Here is a 15,192-nt window from a genome sequence, read left to right as displayed (position 1 = left end):
TGTATGTGTGTTTTGTGGTGGTGACTGTAATCCTTTTAGCTTTGCTGATTCTTAGCATTTAACTTCTTTATGAGGGTTTGTTCACCTTCCTTTCTTCGTTTCTAATTTAGCTAAACCAAACCAAAACATTTTTAGTTATCTAAGTAACTCCCTTTTATTGATTAAGAACTTAACAAAAAGGTTTGTATCAAAGATTCACATAGCCAAATATTCTTTTTCAACTATTAACCAAAACTGGATGTCTACACAAGAAATCTACACAAGACTGGTATATGTAATCATTCCTTCTATTCCTCTCCAAGACTTCAGTTGTTTGCAACTTTAGTGATTTTTCTGAGTCTAATCAAGTTGCTGTATATTAAACAAGTCATGGCTGATATCTCTTCTATAAGTTTATTCAGTTTCTTATTGAATCCAAATCAATTCATAGCAACTACAGCATCAAGCTTCATTTTTATTTATTTTTATTTTTTAATTGAATGGATTGCTGTGACCAAAAATACCTTCTATTTGTAACTGATCTACTATGTAGGTGTAGAGTTTGATTAAAAAAAAAAAAAAAAATCAGGGCAAAGATAACAGGTACTAACATTCTTGAACACGAAGTTTAAACATTGAGAATTTAAGGTGGTTTAAAAAAAGTACATGGAATTTGTAGGTGATTCATAGACACATGGGTTTCCATGTGTGAGAGGAGAAAGTTTTGATTTTCTCTTTTTCAGGGTGCGGAGATGCGTAAGATTTATCAGTGGTATGCAACTGTTTAAGACTTTAAGTTCAATATCTTCTTTACTACACAAACCAAATCCCCAAGGGTGCAATCAGACTAAGTAGGAAATTACTTTCTTCCTGCCCTTTTCTACACATGTATGTAGTTATTGCAGAACATCTGTTATCTATGCAAATTAAAACTGGATGGGATGGTATTGCTTGATCAATAAAATCCAACTGCTCTAGTTTTGGGGGTTTTGCTCATCCTATATGAAGAACTGTTTCAATATTTTCTTTATGTGAACCCAAATAAAATGAAATATGTTTCTTCCAGTATGTGTTAATGGATTTATCATGTCACTGTAGTATACTTTTCACTTAAAATTTCTGTTTGTCAAGTGAAGCTTCTCATGACCATTAGCTTACTTCCTTTTGATATGAATGCTAAGCCTGCTTTGTTAATAAAAATTAGAATTGTTCTGGTAAATTTTTAAGCACTTAGGTAAGTGATAGCTTGCCAACTGTAACTACACTGTATTATATAGTAATCTGTCACAGTTGTTGGGAAAATTTAAAACTGTTAACAGAAAATTTATATGTTTTCCCTAAAAATGTTCCTTGATGTGGAAATATATTCACAAAGAAGGCAAGGTACAGCTAATTATAGAAGAGGGAACTTTCAAGAATAGATGCACTTGGGTGGGGTTTCTTTTGTTTGTTTGATAAACAGGTTCCTGAGTTGCTCATCAGAGAGAAAATGAACTAGAATCACTGTCAGTGTTCTCTCTACTTCATAGATTCCAAATAGGATTTTATTTTATTTTATTTTATTTTATTTTATTTTATTTTATTTTATTTTATTTTATTTTATTTTATTTTATAATAAAAAAGAAGGCTAAAGGGTTAATGTTCTATGATTTTTATGATCTAAGCCACCCATTGTTGCCTGTATGGCCAATGAATACAGATATGAGTAGAAGTGTGTTTTGAAAATGCTAAAAGAACGTAACTCTAGGAGAGTTCTCTGTACTTCGGAAGCATGAAATTCAAACGTGTTTTGATTTATATTAAAAAATGCATTGAAATGGTTCCTCAGTATTTTTCCCTATTAAGACATTCTTTATTGACTTCTCACAGACCCTAGTTTGTTTGTTTGTTTAATATTTACAAAGTAGCCATCATTAAGTGGAGTATCAGTGCTAGCTGCTGGGAAGGGGGTGGGGGTGGGGTGGAAACAAGCAACAAAACCAACAATAAACTCACCCCAAATAAAATCCTTTTGTTCATTAACTTTCTACATGTTGAGTGCTTGAGTTCAGTGAAGCAAATCTCAGCATGTGATTCAATCTGATGTAGATGCACTGTATTCCTGTATGCAGGAGTTTCTTAAGCATGAACTGAAGTAGCAGTTCTGGTTTTTTGACATAATACTTCTAGATACACTTATCCCCAGAATGTTACGTATGTGAAAATAGATCTTCTCATAGCGGGGACAACTTTTTCTTGGGCTTACTAGTCTAGGATTAGTGTGTGTCATGGTTTTGAGCAGTTTTTGCTGTATATGGGAGTTGTCCATCTGCTCTAATTTTATTATAGTCAAAGATTGAAATGCTGGTAGCAGTCACAAGAAATTAATCAAAGAATTATGTTGGTCGTCTGTTTTCTAAATGGCAAGTTTGCTGCAGGGATTCCTATGATGAGACAATGTCTTACAAAAACACTGCCAAAACTTGGCTAGAAGTACCTTGAATTTTATGATGACCTCTTCCCTTTAAGAAGAGGGGAGAAAAGAGGACATGGGCTAAATTTACAGCCCAGGGAAGTACTATGTTTTCTAGCCCAGGGGAAACTAATTAGAGCAGGAAATTGTCAAAGGACCCAGGCTATGAGAAACGCATTTTATGAATATATGAAGTAACATGAGGTTATTTAAAAAAGGTAGCCTCAAGGACACAAAAGATTTGTAAAAAAAGTAAGTTCAAGTGGATATATGGTTTATTTAGCAAAGAAAAGGATTCTGTTTACACATACCATGTGAAAGAGAAAGGTTAGTCCATTCATTAGTGCTCTAGCTTAAAACATAACACCTGATTTCAGATCTGTATTTTCTTACAGGCTTCTTGCATGTCTTTCAGTTTCTCTGTACCTGCTTTCTTAAATTGGAAAGCTGGGTCAAATAGCACTTCCCTGCTTTTTTTTAAATAATCTGAAGGCAAATATTTCAAGGCTGTCAGTGTTCTGAGTAAATCCTGAAGTCTGTGAAGTCTACTAGTGTTAGTTTCAATGTGGTGTGGTTAGTAACATTAAGGTACTTCTTTACTAAAAGTAGTATGATGACATGCATAGTAGCAAAACATGTTTTTAAAAAATCTAAGACTATTTTTTCTTATATAATGCTATATTTTTGCTTTGTATGTACAAGGAAATTGTCAGTTTTATTTTTATTTATCTGGTAGTTTCAGTACTGTTTTCTGCTTTACAACATGATGTTATAATTTGGGTTTTTGTGTGTGTCAAGGCAATAATTATAATAAATTTTTTATTCCTATGTAAGGGTGAGCTTGAATATGTACGTATTTATTTACTGAGAAAATAAAACCAGGCTCCAAAGTATTTTTCATGTTATCTTTTCTTGGTTTTCCTTTATAGGAAAAAAATATTTAAATTGTAATGATGCTTATTTTGTAGAGGTATGTGACCTGAGATGGATTAACAAACCTCAGCAGTTTGATTTGATCTCCTGACAGAGACTGAATTCAACTTCCCACATGCAAAATCCAAATATTTAGTTGAAATGCAAGAGTATGTCTTTAAGCTTATTTTGTCTCCAGATATGCTTTGTCTTCTATTTTTAGAAAAGTGAAATTAATTGAGTGCATACAAAGCTAGGCAGCTCAAAACAGAATAAACTGTCTTAAGAGGTCGAGGAAAGTAATCTGCACATTAGTTAATATGTATTTTTTCTGGATCCCAAGGCTACTATTCCCATTCCTGTTACCAAAATTACAGAATCCTCAGACTCCTGTGTTTTCTCATCCATTCTGCACAACAGATCATATTGCTTAGGCTGATTTGAGTTTGTTGTAACTGTTTCAAAAGTGTCAGTTCCTTGACAGCTTTTTACCCTGGACATAAAATCCTTCCCCTAATATTGATCATACGTTAGCTTATGACACCAACTGCGGTTGAGTGAATGGTACCGTAACAGTGTATAGTATTGATCTTCTGTTAGCATTTTCAAGTGTCCGTTGATGCTACCAGGAGAAAGCTGTGTTCTGAAAGAATGAGCTCTTTCCCATATTCCAAAATCTAACAAAAGATCAGGTCATCACAAAGAAGTGTCCAATTCTTCTGGTTACCTGTTCCTGGCAAGTGAAGTGAGTTATACATAATACAGAGTGAACTGAAAGACTGCTAAAAACTGGAAAGGTTTCCCTTATTCTTAAATAGGTTTTAGCATCTGACCTTTCTTTAAAACCAGAAATACAAGGTATTATGTAGTAAAACTTTTATTTATTATGAAAGAAAAGAATTCCCCATTGCATCTATCATGCTAAAGACGTCTGTGTTTTGATGCAGTTTTTTAAAGCTCATCCTTTGCATCTTGAACAAAACAAACTCAAATCCCACTCAATCAACCACAAGGAATTCATGTTAGAGTTTCTGTGGATGTTTTAGGTCACAGGTAGCTATCGCTGACTTTTTTTTTTTTTTTTTTTCCCTCAAGCATGACCAGTTCCTGATCTGTGTTTGAGTATTTTTGTGCATGTTGATTGGCTAGGTATTTTTTGATAATTTTGTGCTTATGATATTCTATGTGTACTGGTATGGTATATGCTAGCAATCTTAAGAGAATAGTCAGAAAATATATCATGAATAATGCTTTTGGATGAACTTCTGGTAGCTAGTTAACTTTATTAACTCCCTTTAACTCAGACATTTAAGTGAAAATGTGATAATTCTTTTTTTTACATATCTGTATACTGATAGCAGGAGAGGTTTTGCGGCTGTTCAAGCCCAGAGATGCTTGATTCAGTATTTTAAAATCATTTTTATAAGTAAACTTTGTAACGGGCTCCAAGTAACTTGGAGCTATTGCTGGCTGATTTGTTTGCTCTGCTTGAATGAAACTTAAGTCTTACATTGTTATTTGTTTTGATTGCACCATCATTTCTCTCCTGAAATAATTTGTTCATCATTTGTTTAAATACAAACCAGCTGTACTTCCGTGCCAGAAACAAATATAAATAGGCAACTCTATTGGTATTTTCTCAGTGTTCTAAAAAAAAAAAAGTAAAACTAGTTATCCTATTTACAGCCCTGCTATTGTCCTACTGTCAGTAGTAACTTGTTGATAAAACAAGTAAATCTTGTTAATAATAGACCATTACTAAATAAAAGACTATGGGACCATTTGGGATATGGTGTTTTTGCATGTTAAAAATGTCTGTAAGGTTCTGGAGTGTGAATTAGCAATACTTTTGATATAATAAATGAACCATAGCTTGTAGTTTTAGATTACTGGCAACTGAAGAAGAAGTTACAGCACAATAATCAAGATACAAGATGAGTTGTAGGGACTGGAGCTGAGAGGTGAAGAGATTTACCCAGGCTAAGGAAGTTTCCTTTTACTCTGCTATAGAGATAAGAGGAGAGGTACCCATTCTTAAAGGGTCTCTCCTCCCCATCCCTCCGGGAGCAGGGGGAGGGCAAGAAGGGGGGGTGGGGGTGTGAGAGACTGGGTGGCTGACTGGGGTTAAACCATGACATTAGGCAACAAGAGTGTTTATACAAAGTAGTGTGTCATAAAGGCTACACTTTCCAAGTAGCTTGCATTCTGTGAAACTGGAAATACCTTTGTGCATTGCATATATTTAAACATTTTCAGGGTTTTGGGTTTGTTTGTTTTTTTTTTTTTAAAGTTTTGTTTCACTAGGTACAGGTGGTAACTAGTGTTGGATTTGCTATAGCTTTATTTGTGATCTGTGTAAAGGCCGTTATTTATATAAATTAAAATCCCTCCTAAGACCATCCTAAGAAAGCGCAACAATTCTTCCCTCCAGGTGTTAACTCAGTTATCTGTTCTTGTTTGCACTAATAGCAATCTATCAGCTCTTGAATTGAGAAACAATGAAGCTGCCAAGTTATGCTTAATGAAAATTGGTCATGAGACTTGTGAATGTCTTCCAAACAGTTGTAGTAAAATTATCTAAGTATTTTAAATAGGTGCTGTGTGTAATAAGTAGCTGATTTTCCTTTGGAACTGAAATCTCTGTATTTAGTCACAGAACTTTTAAAATCATGTATACAAAACCAAAGACACTTCATTTACTTTAGTCCTACGGAAGTAACGTAGGCTAGTAGTCATTACATAGCATTAGTTAACAGAACTACAGGGATTACTGTTGTAATTAGTATATACATTTCTGTTCCCAGACTGAATCCATGGAACTAAGTGAGCTTAATGATTGATCTGTTTCTATAAACTGGTGGGCACTTACTAATTTGAATTATTTTAGTTCTGAAAACACCAGAGAAAGAATATGGCAATTCTTTTGTGAAGTATTAAAACTAAAAAATTGAAACAATGTGAACTTTCTATATGATTTTATGACAGTGGCTTTTGTCCCATAAAAAGAGCGAAGCGGTCAGCAGAATAGATAGTTCTGAGTTGCAGTGGAAGAAGTCAAAATGCAACCATGTATATAATGTTTTCTGTGCAAAAAAGCAAGTAAATAGAATGCTTGTGATTTTCCTGTGGTAGAGATTGGGTGTATATTTTGCCCTTAGTATGTCTGTGTTGGCTCAAATACAATGTAGATAAAGAAAATACAGTTTATAAAGTTTTATGGTAGTTGCATGGAGTCATTTATTGAGCCCTACTCTTTGTCCTGTCTGGGGGGAATGTGCCTTTATACATCCTGGCCAAGATGTTCTATTATCTAATCTGTACGTAAATCTATGCTAGAATCTCTTTTCATCCTTGAGAGTATCATGGTATTTTTATGGGGCTGTTTTTCGTAATAAGCACTTTTTGCAAGACTTGATTCAATAGGAATACCTTCTCAAAATCAGTCACTTCACTTTTGTTTAGTCATCAGTTACCAAATACAGAACTGGTGTTTTACTAACTTCAGGCTTAATAGAAGTCAGAAGTCAATTTTTGAAGTAATGTTTTAGTTTAGTAATGTTCTATTATGGTCCGTACAATTGGCAATAGCACCACTAGATTCTCTTTTGTCAGTTTTGTGCTCTGTATCTGTGGTTAGCAGCAAAGGTGATTGCATTTCAGTGAATGAGAGTGTTATCAAAAGTAGTTCATGTATCAGGATTTTTAAAAATCCCTGGAGAGTGCATGTATGTGAGAGTGAGTTAATTGTAAGAAAACTGACACAACCACAAACCCACACTGAAAGGATGAGGGAGAGAATGGTTGAAGTGACTTGGGACTTGCATGCAAGTTGTACATAGTTCTAGCCTTACGTTTTCTTGTGAAGTAGTCAGTTTATGTTTTTTCCACTGTTCAGCATCTCATGAACAGCTTACCTAATAACAGTTTGAGTCTGGCTTTCAACAAGGCTCTCACTGTCATAATTAATATGGCTATATTGATGAAAAATTTGCCCCACTTGATTCCAGCAGAACTTGGTGATTACAAGGAGTGCAGAGCACATTAGAAAATCATGCATTTTTAAAAATATGGTTTTTTTTTGGTGACTGATGATGATTTTACTAGATATCACTGTTGCTAGGTTTCTGAGAAATGAAGGCATTCTTTTGAGCTTCAGAGCCTAGAGCACAGCAAGCCAGTCATGCCACCCTCACTGGGATGCTGGGTGTCCAAGACATCAGGAAGCAGACTCAAAGCTGTAGTCTAATAACCTAGAATTAACTGTTACAAGGTCTGTAAACTTTTTGCAAGAAATTGGCCCTTAATTTAGGTAAGTTAATTGTTAGTATGGGCTGTGGCGTAAGTTGGTAACCAGGAAGAAAATTGTATTCGCACCTCTGATACTCTTCCTACAAAGTGAATTAATTGTGTAATGTAGATAGGAATCTCTCTTGTGTTGGGAAGCTAATGCTACTTCTAAGATAAGTTTGTGGGGACTGATTATTCTATTGCCCTTAATTCTTCTAGCCATTTTTTGGCCTGTCTTAAAGCTTTTTTTTTAAGAATCTTTGAAAATGAAGGTCAAACTGAACTGAATAGACTGTTTGGAAAGCACCATATGAAAATGAAGTCTGTATGTAACTTAAAAAAAAAACACTCAAAACAGAACAAACATAGATACGCTACAGTTTGGTTTTAGAATAATACTGATTATCTGTTAGAAACTTGCTAGCATAGGAGTCTTTGTGGCTTGAAAAAATGTCACAGTGTATGAATCTTTCCTCAGTTTATCCCTTAGAATCACTAAGAAAATGTTTAATTTATTTTCAATAACATTGAAAATAGGGGCTATATTGAGTGTATGTAAAAGATTACAGTTTAATTTCTTCCAGAAATTGTCATTATTTCAAAATATATTTAAAAATTCAAGCTCAGTGCTGCATTAAATATATCTTAAGAAAAACGTCCCTTCACCATATGAACTAAAACCACGTGCCTTGTAAACTGTGAGGATCCCTTTAGTGTTCAAGTTTCCTATTATGACAGAATTTGAATGCTGGACTTGCTAACTGAGAAGAAATCTTGCCTGTCAAAATGAGGCCTGAGTTTACTATGAAATTCTTATATTTTAAGTCTAAATTTACTAAGCAAAATTTTTTTTTTTCAGAAGTAGAAATTAAGCAGGCTTCAAATCTTACAAATTTGAATTTATTCAAATTTGATTTTACATAATTTTTAGAAGTTCAATTTTCTTCCTAATTCCTATTAGCTCTACATCAGCACACTGTGTCTGAGTATTTGTTTCAGGAATTCCCATACGTTTGCCTTTCCAGTTAAACAGCCAAAACAGTGTACCATTCATCATCATTCAGGAGTCTGGTTACTGTATCTGGTAGCTTTTACTATTCCAGTGTCCCAGTTGCCAAACACACCACTGGGTTTTAGACTCTTTCTAGTCATATTTCTTTATATTACAATTATTTTTTTTCTTTTTCCTACCAAAAAAAAAAAAGAAAAAGTAAAGAAACCTTTTCATCAAGCTGAAAGGCTGTGTAACCTTTTTGGTAATTTGATGTGTATCCTCCCATGATAGCCTTATTTAGGTAAGTGGTGACTTTAGTGTCCATTGGACCATAATATTATTCCTGCTGTCATTCTTGCTTTCAGCTTTTGTCTCCTTCCCTGTGTATTAGTTCCTACAAGGTAGGAGAAATAACAAAAACACCTTCTGTCACCCCTAGAGGCTGGTGAGATTTCATCCAGGAGTATGTGTGCTACTGTTGATCATATTTTCAGTACCCAGTACCACCACAATCAATGGCAATAATAGAAGATGCTCAAAAAGCAAGTGGAGGCTCTGAGCCAAACACGAAATGACAAACTGTTATGTATGTATTGAAGGTGGACTGGGGAGACAGAAAACCTCACAAAAAAGCCCCACACCCAAATAAGCAAATAGAAAGTACAGGATTAAGGATGATACCTTCCCATCTCCTGAATAAATGGCTTAGATGAAAAATGTGTCTCAGCATATTTTTCTTTGTTACAAGACACCTTCTACTGAACTAATGGGAAACTCAGAGGCTTCTTTCTCAGTCACTGCTGTGTTAAGATAAACATCTTAACAGGGTGAGAGGTCCTGGGTGTATAAGGAGAGCAGGATTAGAAAGGTGTATGAAATGTTTGGTTTAGAAAAAGGCTGGTTTAGATTGAAGATTAGATTAGTAATTGAATCATAGGCTCCTAGAAAATCTCAAGTTAGAAGGGACCCATAAGGATCACTGAGTCCAACTTCCTGCTTCTCACAGGAATCAACTGCTCCTTGAGAGCTTTCACCCTTTTGGTCACCTTCCTCTGAACGCACTCTGATAGTTGATGTCCTTGTGCTGAGGCACCCAAAAACTGCACACCGTATTTGAGTTGGAGCTGTGCTAGTGCAGTGTAGAGTGGGACAATCGCTTCGCTTGGCCAGCTAGCGATGCTGTGCTTGATGCATTGCAGCATGTTGGTTGGCCCTTTGGCTGATTCATATTCAACTTGACATTAGTCCAAACCCTGTGCTTCCATAGTTCATGAAAATGTGGTACCACTGTGAATTTCATTTCACTTGGAGCTTTACCACACTTACAGTCTCTTTTTTGAGGCTATAAACCTTTGAGATGGTAGTGTCCAGAGAGGGGGCTAGTAGTGAAATTCATGCTCTTTTTTTTTTTTTTTCCCCACTTCTGGTTGGTGCTGTGCTTAAAAAAGACATTACAGACTTCACAGGGTTTGCTTTCATATGCTGTCAGGCGCTATAGCTGATTATTATAGGAAACAGACCCAAGACCTTTCTGGTGAGAGTAGAGCTGTGGGAGGTGGGAGTGTGAGGGTCCAGTTATTCTCTCTCCCCTTTCTCTTTGAATAGGATCTGTTTTCAGAAAGTTGTTTAGTGGCAAGAGGGAAACTGCATTTAGTGCCATTACTGCACAGATGGTGGTGGAGATCATAGAGCAGGAGACTTAATGAGGTGTTGTGTACTTAAATAGCCACTCACAAAAATCACTTTCTGACCTCGAGAGGCACTATGGATTTGTAGGTCTGTTGGTGCATGTGATGGACAAAGCTAATAGCTTTAGGAAAAAATCTGATAAAAAGGAAGATATCTCAATTACAGATTTGCTGCATGTTTTTCTTTTGTATTAACACTAGTTTCTGGTTTGGGTAGTTGCTTGGAACTTCATGTAAAACATTTTTGCTTTAAAAAAATGGAGGTGGAGTTTGGAAAGCTTGTTTTTGTATAGCTTTGTTTCCTATGGTATGAGCAGAAATCAGTACAGGAAAAGATTTATGTGTAACTGAGTGATTCAAATTTAAATTCATATAGCAATAGTGGTAGGCTTTTAGAGAAAATAGAGTCGTTTTACCGTTTTTGAATCCTGTGAAAAAAAACCCACCCTGAATTAAAGCAACATATTTTTTCATTTGAATTTTTATAGCTCTTTCTGTTGATCCAATCTGTAATAAGGAGACTTTTTTTTCTACAGAGTACCCTTTAAAATAGATTTGAAGTCAAATTTTATTAAAACAGCACAGTACAAAAATATGATATATGACTTGGTTTTAGGTAAAAGCTTCCTTCTTCAAGGGAAGTTAATTTTATTGAAGGGAAGTCTTTTGCAACCTGTGGTGAGGACCACTAGATGCTTTTAGCTAGTAAAAGAAGGCAGTAATGGGTGTCAGTATGGGCATCAATAGTAATCAAAAGCAAGACTACTTAAGTATTACACATCACTTTTAGTATATTGAACATTTTACAGGTGTTAATAAAATCAAGCACTTGGATTGTTCACATTTCATTCCATTATGACGGGATTTAGAAAGTGACCAGGAAGAAAAATATCCCTGAATACTCTTCTTAGAGCTGTGTATCTGCAGAAAAACTGGGAATCATGTTACATATGACTTCTGCCTTTTTAACTTGTAGATCCCATTTTCCTTGATAGACTAGTCTGTGAAGATAAAACCCATACTTTTAACTGAAAAGAAAAATAAAGCTGATCTTACAGTTTGTGCTTTTTTTTGTTTTTTTTTTCTTCTGATTTCCGTAAGCTGAATCTGAAATACAGAGATATATTTATTTCTCAAAGTGCATTTCTCAAATGCATCCTCTTAGTATATTTATTACTTCAATGTCTTGTTACTGAATAAACTAGAGTTAGATATTTGGAAGATATCAATTAGTGATATATGAATCATTCCTTGTTTTTTCTTTACTAGGGCTTAATCAAGCCCTCTTCTAAGAAACAGTAAAGGTAAAATTTTTAGCTTCATGTAATACTTGGATGTGTTTGTCAATGAATCTCATTCACATTTAAATTATGGGAGACACCTGCATCTTTGGAAGCTGCATGAGATAATTGCTTGCACTGAAATGAAGAAAGACTAAAGCTTCAAGCTTATGAGTAGGTTCTGTAAAACACAGCTTGTGTATAGTGTAAAGTGTGACAACCTGCTTTGATGAGCTGTTTGATCTTTATGCTGCTTCAAACTCTTAATGGAATAATTTATGTAAAATTTAGAAGAAAAAACCCTGGAGTTCTAGGCCCTCAAATAAAGTTACCAGATTATTATAAAGTTGCAAGATATAAGCAAAAGGCATGGTTGGTTTCCACCTCTTTTTGAGATTGAAATTTCCATATTAGCATTAATTAATTAATTAATTTATTACTGATCATTGCCAACTTCTGGTCCCTTGAAGATTAGGCAAAATAAAACTCAATACACTGTGATGATTTTAACAATTGTTATCCTTTAATTTGTTTCTTACTATTACTTAATTTTAGAAAAAGAGCTAAGAAGTTTAATTGACCTATCCTTTCACTTCTATTCTTTATCTGTCCTGATCAGTGGGCAGTAACTGCTTGCTATATCATGCATAAATTATAGAGAGAGTGACTATTCATAGGTAGCATATTTGTGCGACATATGCAGTATTTGCTGGTTGGATAAATCTTGAATCCCGAAACAGCAAATTCCTGAGATGGAACAAGCACTTCACCTGTGCAACTAGTGCAACTCTGCAAGGCCTTCTAATAATTCACGCCTCTGAGGAAACGAGCTGCTGTTCTCGTTTAGGAAATGACCTGTCAGAGTAGGAGATCCATCTGTAAGTTTTGGTACAGGCAGACTCAATCCTGCCAGGAGCATAAAGACTTAGATATAATTCTTTGTGTTATGAGAGCCAAGAATGGACACAATGTATCTTTATTTCCTAGCAGTCCAACTTCTGATTGCCCATAAAGGCTATGTTCAATGTCATAGTCATGCATCAGTTCCTAGCAGTGCATCACTGGTACTCACAGAAAAGGAGGTGGTGATCTCTGTGACAATTATTCCTGTTGCATAAAATGATGAGGTTAAGTCAAAGAGAATTCACTGGGCCTGTTCTCATTCTCTATGGCCTAAAAAAGCAAACCATTAATGAAACTTTAGTATGAAAGTCAAACAAAAATTTAGCTTTCCTCTCTTCTCTGCCTTAGATTTCAGTCTGTATGAAATTGCAGGAACTGGTATGTTTGTTTGCATCAAAAATGTATCAGCTGCTGTATTGGTAGTCTACAAGTACTAGCTTTGGATTATTTGGATGCCAATATTTAGTGTCTGAGAAGTGACACAAAACTATGTTATCTAAAATTATCTACAAGGAATTTTTCTTCTTTTAGGTCAAAAACTTTTCTGTATTAATCAATTATGCAAGGAAGTAATGAGATTCAGATTACACACAGTTTTTCCATAGCAGTAAGTGATGAATGAGGTTTTAGCAGCTTGATTAAATACTAGCACTTACACATTTCTTACAGTGTGACATGACTGGTCCTTTAGGGGAAAATGTTTAGTTTAATAGAATTATTACAAAGTATTCACTAAAACTGTTGTTTTGCAGTTAAATCTGCTGTATATATTTCCTCCAGATTCCTGCACATTTGTGTGCTTTCTGAATCATTCCCCTGAAAAGTTCTTCCAGCCTGAAAGCTGCATTACACTCTGTAATCTCTGTGGTGAGAAGTGTTGTATGTTATTAAGTATTTTTAATTACTTATTGGCTGACCTGCTGTTCCTCAAATATTTATCTGCTGCAGACTAGAATTTAATTTCCTACGTCAGTAAAGGCTTAGATGTGACTTTACATCATACAGAGAGCTGCCTTTAATTCGCTGTGATTTCTTTTATAATTTTAATACTATAACAGTAAACAATACTACCCTTAAATCAAAAAAGGCCTTAGAGATGACTGGTTTGTCCAATTTGGCAGTTAACAGAATGATTCTCTAGCATTCTTCAAATTGTCATTGATCCATGTGTTTTGTGATATTACAAATAGTTATATTTGTGAATAGCTCAGTTATTTTTGTTCTGCTGTCTCCCACCTTCATCTTTTATCCTGTTAACTATAAAACCGTCTAAAAAATGATTAATCTCTTTATAAAGTTATAATTGCAAATAAATTCTATTTGGCAGGCTCAGTGTTGAGGAAGGTTAACAATTCCTACACAATATTAATAATATGTTATTTAGCGTAAAATAGAAACCACGACTGCTTAAGACTGTTCCTCCCATGTGAAAATATTTGATTCTAACCAAATCTGAAATTCCTGTCACCAAGTTTTCTAAGGAGTTCTGCACTTCAAGGAGGGGAGTAGTTAATTCCTTTATGCAAGGACCTAGATTCCAGTTTTGGAGTAGTTAGAATACCTTGTGCTTAGAGTCTCTGTCCCTTAAGCTGTACAATGCCTTTCCTAGTCCATGGAGACTTTTGTGATCTTGGGGCATCGGAGAGGTGATTTTGAGCAGCAGTTTTAGTCACTGATGCTAGCTGAATTCCTATCCTGTAATAAACAGAAGAGGGGAAGAATTTCCTTTCAACAATCCAGTCTGCATTTTTTTCAGATGCCTCTGATACTAACAAGTAAGAACATATCATGGAGGTAGTATAATGAAAGAAAGTGTACTGTTCGCTATGAGAGGAAAGCCTTCTCTTTTGTAATTGAGCAGGATGGAGAGAAGTATGCCACTGAAAAGATTTTTCAAAATTTAATTTTATTGACAAAGCAGTTTGATATTTTTTTAAAATATATTCTATTTGTATATATCTTATAGTGAAATAAACCTACTTTGGAACCTTTGAATGATGTTGAATATTCCTGGCAAAGAATAGTTTTTGCTGTAGTTTTCTTATTTGAGATTTTACCATGTAATTATTTTGCAAAGCTACTCACATAGTTTAAATCATATAGATCATAAAATATTTGCTGATGATTCTTCTTTTAAAACTGGGTACAATCAAGTGCATTATTTTTCAATGTATTTTTCATTTTTTCAGAGTAGTAAAATTAGTCCCTAGAGGTGATGATTGAAAACCTTGAAATGGAGTTGGGTTTTACTTCATGTTAACAACAACAAAATTATAAGCAATCAGCTAAAGTACTTCCTGTAATCAAAATAAATAACTTAGGTAATTTCCCCACTGTTGACTTTTTTTTTTTCTTTTCCCCCTTAATTTTTAAGACCTTTTACTCACATTCGTGATGCACTTTGAGCCTTTTGGATTGTAATGAATCATATATCATCACAAAAATGAGTGAAGTATGAAGACAGTAGGTGAAATATTGTCTTTATTTCTTTTTCAGGTTTTTTACTGAATATATATATTTAAAATGCTTTGTCATCTTTGGCAGCAATTTCTCCTGGATTAATCAGTCAATAGGTTGTAGGTAATATGGAAGTGTTCATTTCATGATAATGTCAATTTTATTTTCAATTATATGCTTTCTTTTATTTATCTTCTATTCAGTGGGAAGAAACAAAATGCATGCACCTTTCTACTCTAC

The 15,192-nt window shown here is 34.6% G+C and overlaps 1 protein-coding gene across 43 annotated transcripts in view; it reads left to right on the top strand.

The window, feature by feature from the left end:
- Positions 1–15,192, top strand: part of KCNMA1 (potassium calcium-activated channel subfamily M alpha 1) — a 483,481-nt gene that overhangs the window by 103,896 nt on the left and 364,393 nt on the right. The window lies entirely within an intron of this gene.

The sequence above is a fragment of the Pezoporus wallicus genome, unplaced genomic scaffold (assembly GCF_028554395.1).
Source record: "Pezoporus wallicus isolate ANWC-B61680 ecotype Strahan unplaced genomic scaffold, APGP_CSIRO_Pwel_v1 contig_2012, whole genome shotgun sequence".
Classification (NCBI taxonomy): Eukaryota; Metazoa; Chordata; class Aves; order Psittaciformes; family Psittacidae; genus Pezoporus; species Pezoporus wallicus.
Note: the sequence above shows the minus strand (reverse complement) of the source record. Positions and strands in the feature narration are given on the sequence as shown.